We start from the raw sequence: 8,393 nt of genomic DNA on the forward strand, positions 1-8,393 counted from the left end.
GTACATAAATAAGGCTGTTAATTTTCTCATTTGAATTGTTTTACATTGTCATTTCGGGGCCTTTTATATCAGACTATGCAGTATCGGCTTTTGCTTATTGTTGAAGGCCGTAAGGTGACCTTTAAATGTTAATTTGTGTCATTTTGGTCTCTTATGGAGAGCTGTCTCATTGGCATTCATAATACCAGATCTTGTTTTTTTGTAAAACATTTAGCGACTTGAGAATTTCAGAAAAGGTATCAAAAATCATAGGTAATTTGGGACAGGATAATTGTTTTTCTAGCCCGGCTCCTCCTTCTTCCACAAAAATTTTTTGTTTGTTTGTTCTCTATTAATTTTAATGACACATGAATAATTTTAGCGCTTATCTGTATATTATGAACATTCATTAAAGGGGGATCGGGGCAGAAGCGGATTTAGGAAGCCCGCCCCCCCCCCCTTTCTGAAAAATAATTGGTTGCTTATATAGGGAATCACTGAAGCATGACCGGAGCGGACCCCTTCTTAGGCAGTCAACGGGCCCCTGCGTATGAACATTTCTGGATCCGCCACTTCGGAGGGGCCCTGATCCCAACATCCCGGGCTTAAAAACATGAAATCCAGAGGTTCTGAATTTATTATACAAATTAAATATCTCGACATCCCGAAATTCGAAAAAAGAAATCCCGGATCCCGAAATGGTCAATCCTGAAATTTCGATCTTAAAAACACCCGCTCCAGACGTCCTGAAAGTGTATTTTCTTTTTACAGTCAATTCTCAGTTTAATAATTGATCCACAGCGGTCATTGATATATTATTCAGACCCTCCCTTTTAAATAAACCCTGTGACTGCCGTGGATAGTAAACTTGAAAATGATATCAGACAGAAAATACACTTTATTCGTAGTATATGTATTTGTTTCAAAGTAAAAAGAAAAACGCAAACCGGAGGTCTAATCTGACTTAAATTTCGTCCAATGACGGATATAAGACAGAAAATACACTGTATTCGTAGTATTAATGTATGTTCAAAGTATACAGAAAAACGCAAACTTGAAAATGATATCAGACAGAAAATACACTTTATTCGTAGTATATGTATTTGTTTCAAAGTAAAAAGAAAACGCAAACCGGAGGTCTAATCTGACTTAAATTTCGTCCAAAGACGGATATAAGACAGAAAATACACTGTATTCGTAGTATTAATGTCTGTTCAAAGTATACAGAAAAACGCAAACCGGAAGTCTAATCTGACTTAAAATTTCACCCAATGACGGAAACATATCCGGACGTCTTTTTTCTCGTTTTTCACCCAAAATAACTCAATCTGAATAATCATATGAATGGATGACAAATGCGATTATGCACTGAACCCATAGGACACAGAGGCATGATGATTAATTTATTGTGGAAAGAAGAGAAGCGACACCCAAAATGAGGTCTTCTCGTTTAATAGTATAGATAAAATTGGTTTGACAAATATCTGATTTATTTATGACTGTGGTTTAAACTGCATCAAAAATAAATACTGACATCTGATTAGTATCAGATATTAAAGTGTGATACAACCAAGCCATAATCTTTGCCAAATACTACATTTAATCTGAATGTCTCACCCTTTTAATACATAATAGAGCATGAAATAGTGACCTATTCCAGCTGCCCATTCCTACAAATCAATTACATAGTAAGTGGCCTCTTTGGGAGATAATATTGACTTTTAGCAATTTGTTTATCAATACAGTCTTATTTTAATTAAAGATGGATAGAGAAAAGAAGGAAAATGCTAAAATATTTCAACGTAAGAATTATAAAGAAAAACGATCTTTAAAAAAAAAAACTTCAAACAAAATATTGTGAAAATAATATTCGGATTTCTCTTCAAACATGCTCTACAATTTTTGAATAGACTTTTACCAGATTTTTACCAGAGTGCATGGAAATATATGAGTGATCCTCATATATTTAAAAAGTCTTGTGTTACTGAAGCTACCAGACAATGGGATGTACAATCAAGAATGAACAAACTTGAAGGTTCAGTGAACTTTATCCTAGGGACCAACCCAAATGCAGTTGGTAGTTTTATACATTGAGATATTTTTAATTATGGACAAAATAGAATTCTTGATAACAACATTAAACTAGAGGCTCTCAAGAGCCTGTGTCGCTCACCTGATTCTATTTGGGATTTTGAAATAATATTAAAAAATGTAAAAAATTGTAACAGATACTTATAATGATGTTATAGTCCAAATTTGGTTTAATATTGTTATGTTTGGTTTCATTTCATTCAGTAGTTCCTATAGTGTACCATGTTAAACTAAGCCCCAGTCTGGCGGCCATCTTGGATAATGGATCGGGTACAAAGTAACAACACTTGGTCAGCACCTCATAAGGAACACTCATGCCATGTTTGGTTTCATTCCATTCAGTGGTACTCTAAAAGAAGTCATTTGTATGCATTTCCCATAGGTTCCTATGTTAAAATAGTCCCCTGCTGGCGGCCATCTTGGATGATGGATTGGATACAAAGTAATAACACTTGATCAGCACCTCATAAGGAACACTGATGCAATGTTTGGTTTCATTCCATTCAGTGGTTCTCTAAAAGAAGTCATTTGTATGCATTTCCCATAGGTTCCTATGTTAAACTAAGTCCCCCGCTGGCGGCCATCTTGGATGATGGATCGGCTACAAAGTAACAACTCTTGGTCAGCACCTCATAAGGAACATTAATGCCATGGTTGGTTTCATTCCATTCAGTGGTTCTCGAGGAGAAGTTCAAAATGTAAAATGTTAACGACAACGACGGACGCCAAGTGATGAGAAAAGATCACTTGGCCCTGCCGGCCAGGTGAGCTAAAAATATACTGTTAATTAAATGGGTTAAATCATTGATAAATAATATAACCAGATGGGGGGAGTCAAAGTTTTTTGTTAACTACATTTGGGGGGGGGGGTCATTTTTAAATTTACAATATAACTGGGGGGTTCATTTTTATTTTGTTCATTTCACAAAAAAAATCCCCCCCCCCCCCGCTGGTAAATAATGACTGTTCCCTAAAGAAAGTGCACTTGGCGGAGTTTAACATGTTTGTGAGCGAACATTGGACTGTAACAGTAGTGTAACAGCACTATACGAGAAAAAAATGTAACTAGACAAACTGATGCCCCCGCACTCCACTCATTTAACCGCTTATATCCCAAAAAGGACAAAAGTTCAATTTTTCTCTCAAAAGAGGAAATATAATAAAAAGAAAAACCCTGACCACATGCACACTTTCAATACATGTACAAACAGCTAGCAGAGTGATAAATTCCTAGCATTCAAACTGTAGGAGGAGTTATCTGGAAACGCCTTACTTAAGCATGTAAATTTCCCAAAAATGACAGTTCAACTTTCTCCCAAAAGAGCACATATTAATAAAAATTAAACCCTTACCACATGCAGCACACCTTCAATATATGTACAAACAGACAGTAAAAAGAGAACTTCCTAAGATTCAAACTGTTGGAGGAGTTATGCGGAATAGCTATATACCCATAATGGGACTGAAAGACGTACAAATGGACAGAGGTTAAACACTTTCCCCCTTAACTTTCAGTTGCGGTAAAGTTGCGGTGGCTTAAACATGTTAAACAACAGTTGCAATTGGTAATTTAAGGTGGCACCTAACACTACAGGGAGATAACTCTGTAAAATCAGCCAAACGTTTTAATAACGTTGTGTTGTAAATTTTAAGGGAATATTAAGCTTCTCTCCGATCAAAATTGGTGTTTGTCAATCTGCTATATAACCAGTGTAATTTTTCTGATAAAATGGTTGGTTCAAAGTTTTTGAAATTTATATATTTTGGTTAAAGGGTCAAAGTAAATACTTTGTCAAAATTTTATGAAAATTAAACGAGCCAAATTAATTTTAGTGAAAGTGTTAGGTACCACCTTAAATCCATCGGGGTGATTTCGGGTTCCCCAGAAGGGTAAGGAGATTCTGCTCAACGTGTGACACCCGTCTTGTTATGCGAGAAATTACAAACCGAGTGATTTTGTTTTATTTAGAAGTTCACATTCGAGTAAAAGATGAAGGTATTATGGTTACGACAACTGGAACATGTTCGTCGTCACATGTGAAACAGATATTCCAAAGAGTTTATTTTTTCAATTAGTGCGAGGTAGATCAGAGAATTCAATTGATTAAAAGTAAAAAAATTGATATTCGTATATATGTTCAATTGATCATTCACGCTAAAATAAATTCGGAGAATTCTTATTTTATAGTATTGATGCTTCGTCGCTTAGTCCGAGCCCCCTTCCCCGATTTTCCTGTGACTTAAGTGTGAGTTGATTTAAAGTGTCTCATTTGTTAACAAAGAAAGTATTAGTCTTTTTATTTGTGTCGAGCCTGCGACATCAATGTAGCGGCAGTGAGACACAACAACGTCGTCGAAATGGCGTTATTTCAGGAAAACCATACAGTTTTGTTCTAGTTAAATAAAACTGAATTAAACTGTTTTGACATGATCAATTTATTACCTCCATGAAAAGTTTCAAAACTTGTATAGGAGTTTTTTTCTCAATATCAAGAAAAAGCATCTACAGAAAAACACTTTTTAAATTTTTTTTTGACCGATGAATGTACCGCCAATCAACATTACGCTTTTACACCGAAAGCAGCAATATCGGGCGGGACACAGCGTTCCGTGGAATATTTTACAAATTTAATATAATACTGCTTCTACTAGTATTTGAGAACTTCGGATCAAATAATAGGACTAACTGGTTTGGGGATTTCCCAATTATGTCCGAAATACTGTAAATTTTTAAAGATTTTATTTTTTCATTATTATCTGCCGTTCCCCTTTTTCATACCAAATAACTCTGAACAACCACTCGATCTTTAATTTGAACTTTAACTTTGGCGATACCCATACAAAGCATATTAAACAAACGACATATTGAAATCTGTTAAAAAATAGATTTTTTTCACATAGTTCATGGTGGCCTTTTGTAGATGACTATACGGAGTGTTGAAGGCTGTACGGTTGCCTATATATGATTTCTTATATCCACTGCATTTAAACTCTGGTGGATAGTTGTCTCAATGGCAATCACACCCGATTTAACTTTATTTCAACTCCGATGTTGCGTTTTGTATACTGCAACATTGTTTATTTAGTACGCATATCCCGGAGCCCTCTTTTCGGACGCCCGAGCAAAAGCCCTTGTTCCGCGATAGAAAATTTAATTACAAACTCAAAAAGACATATAAAATAGCTCGAATTTCAACTCGCAATCTTAATTAATCTAAATGAGACTTAAATTCGAATCTTACTCAACCTCTACCTCAAGAAGTGACTCAAATTCAAAGTTGTAACTAGAATTCTGCTTTTAACAGTTTAAATGTGACTCAAACTCGAAGTCCAACTCGAAACTCAATGCTAACTAGAACTTTAATTCTAATCATGACTTGAATTCGAAAACTAACTCAAAGTTAACTCAAACAGTAACCCCAGTGGCGGATCCAGCCATTTTAAAAAGGGGGGTTCCCAACCCAGAGTAAAGGGTGGGTTCCAACTATATGCTCCCATTCAAATGCATTGATCGTCCAAAAAAAAGGGGGGTTTCAACCCCCGGAACCCCCCTCCCCCCCCCCTGGATCCGCTACTGAACCCAAACTTTAATTTGAACACTATTTAGATGGATGGCCACACGCATTTAAGGCACATACAACATGGAAATCTATCTCAAAATAGAACAGGCTTTTCCGAATTGGTCACGTGGTTTTACCTCATCAAGTAATGGGATAACCACATCAAAGAATGACAGGACCACATCAAAGAATGACAAGACCACATCAAATAATGAAACAAATCATCATTACGAAATAACAAAACCACATCATGTAATGAAACAACTACATTACGTAAAATCACGTACACATCAAGTAATGTTAAAACCACATTGACTAATGACACTACCATATTAAATAATGGTGAAACCACATCGGGTAATGACAAAACCATATTGAGTAATGACAAAACTATATCAAGTCGATACGTAACCGTATCGTGTTATATCGAAATATCATGAAGTAATGACTATTCCATATGGAGTTGTATTAAAACATCATTACTACTGTCAAAACCATATTTAGTAAAGACAAAATATCATTAAGTAATAATAAAACAACATAAAGTTATATCAGAGTTCGACATAAGACAGCTGTGGTGTTCCATAATTCTGTAGTAATGACTAAACGTTTGAAAAGGAGCGAGCTTTGCCTCTGTAGTAGTGCCAAGACGCTGGAATGGAAAAAAAAAGGGGCGAACTTCACCTCGGTAGTGTTCCCCAGACGCTGGACTGAATAAGGGGGTGACCTTCACCTCGGTCGTGATGCTCAGACGCTGAACTGAAAAAGGGATGCACTTCTCTGTAGAGTTGATCGTTGAGTGTTCTCCTCAATAGTGATGACCTGTCGCTAGAAAATCTAATCTCACACTTCAGGCGTGTCATCATTCTATCAATTTTTGATGCATCTTAGTACAAAACACCTTGTATAACTGAATATATATATATATATACATGTGTACATGCAATGAAATAAGCAATAAATGTATTGTTTATTTATCTTTTGCCCATTGTCCACTATTTTTATATTTTAGAACTCACATCGTTCTCTATTTTTTTTTCATTTTTTAAGTCTATTTCTATCTTTTCTTTTTTTTTTCTTCTTCATTCTGAAAACCCTATCGAGACCCTCAGATTGTGCGTTGTCATTATTTTGTTTGCTTCTGATAGCCTTTACATCATATGTCATATGCTGATAAAATAAGAACTAAACACTTTTAAAATCTTTATGTTAAAGACGCCCACTATGATACCTCGTGGTGAAAATTATTTCTTGCATGTATAGAGATATAATCAGTATTGGAACCTTTCTATACATGCATGACATGGCTTATCGAAATCAGTGATCGGTTTCACAAAAAAACTTAGCCTGGAACCTGTACATGGGATTCCCATTTTAAGTTGAACATGCTCTTAAGATAATTAGACGATGTATTAAATATTTCCATTATGCATGTGGAGTAGAAGTGTAGATCGAGCGTTGGAAAATCAAAGATTTTGATATTCATTTTTGCTCATTGTTGAATAAAAAGAAATAAGATGTGTTATGATTGCCAATGAGACAACTCTCAACAAGAGACCAAATGGCACACAAATCAACAATTATAGGTCACCTTACGGCACCAGGCTGAAGCTAGCGAACAATAAGGCGATATATCGAGAAACAAAAAAAGGCAGAAAATCCGTCCAGATATAGCAATTTTAATTCAAAATTTTGAAATGGTTTTTATCCCATCCATTGATAAAACAAGTCACATCTCTTTTTAGGCTAATATTCCTTACAGGACCACAATAACTCTGCATCTATCAACGGATTAATTGTAGGTGTAGGAGCACCAATGCACCCACTTCAATTTAGAACGTATGTAAAAGTAGTCCTACTTTGTAAAATAAAGCACCTTTGATGTCATTGTTTAATTAAAGTAACATACACATATGAAGAAAAAGATCGGGCTATTCCAGGGCTTCTAGAGAAAAATAATGAAGGTTGTCATGGGGTATGACTATATAGCTCTTGTAGAGGAGAAATAGGCGCTTCTTTTGTGCAAGGTATCGAAAGGTGCTATGTTCAAAAATCTGAAACTAGCCCAAAATTTGAAAAAAATGGCAAAAAAACAGAGTGTCGGCTTATTCCAGGGCTTTAGTGAAAAATAATGATGGGTGTCACGGGGTATGACTATATCGGTCTTGTAGAGGAGAAACAGGAGCTTCTTTTGCGTAAGGTATCGAAAGGCGCTATGTTTAAAAATCTGAAACTAGAAATCAAAATTTGAAAAAAGTGGCAAAAAACAGGGTGCCGGCTTATTCCAGGGCTTCTAGAGAAAAATAATGAGGGGTGTCACGGGGTATGACTATATATGTCTTGTAGAGGAGAAACGGGAGCTTCTTTTGTGCAAGGTATAGAAAGGCGCTATGTTAAAAAATCTGAAACTAGAGCTCAAAATTTGAAAAAAATGGCAAAAAAACAGGTGGTCGGCCTATTCCAGAACTTCTAGTGAAAAATAATGAGGAATGTCACGGGGTATGACTATATAGGTCTTGTAGAGGAGAAACATGCGCTTCTTTTGCGAAAGGTATCGAAGGGTGCTACAAGTCTTCTACAAGACCTATATAGTCATACCCCGTGACACCCCTCATATTTTTCACTAGAAGCCCTGGAATAGGCCGACCCCCCTATTTTTTGGCCATTTTTTTCAAATTTTGAGCTCTAGTTTCAGATTTTTGAACATAGCGCCCTTCGATACCTTGCGCAAAAGAAGCGCCTGTTTCTCTTCTACAAGACCTA

The sequence above is a fragment of the Mytilus galloprovincialis genome, chromosome 9, assembly GCF_965363235.1.
Source record: "Mytilus galloprovincialis chromosome 9, xbMytGall1.hap1.1, whole genome shotgun sequence".
In the NCBI taxonomy this organism is placed as follows: domain Eukaryota; kingdom Metazoa; phylum Mollusca; class Bivalvia; order Mytilida; family Mytilidae; genus Mytilus; species Mytilus galloprovincialis.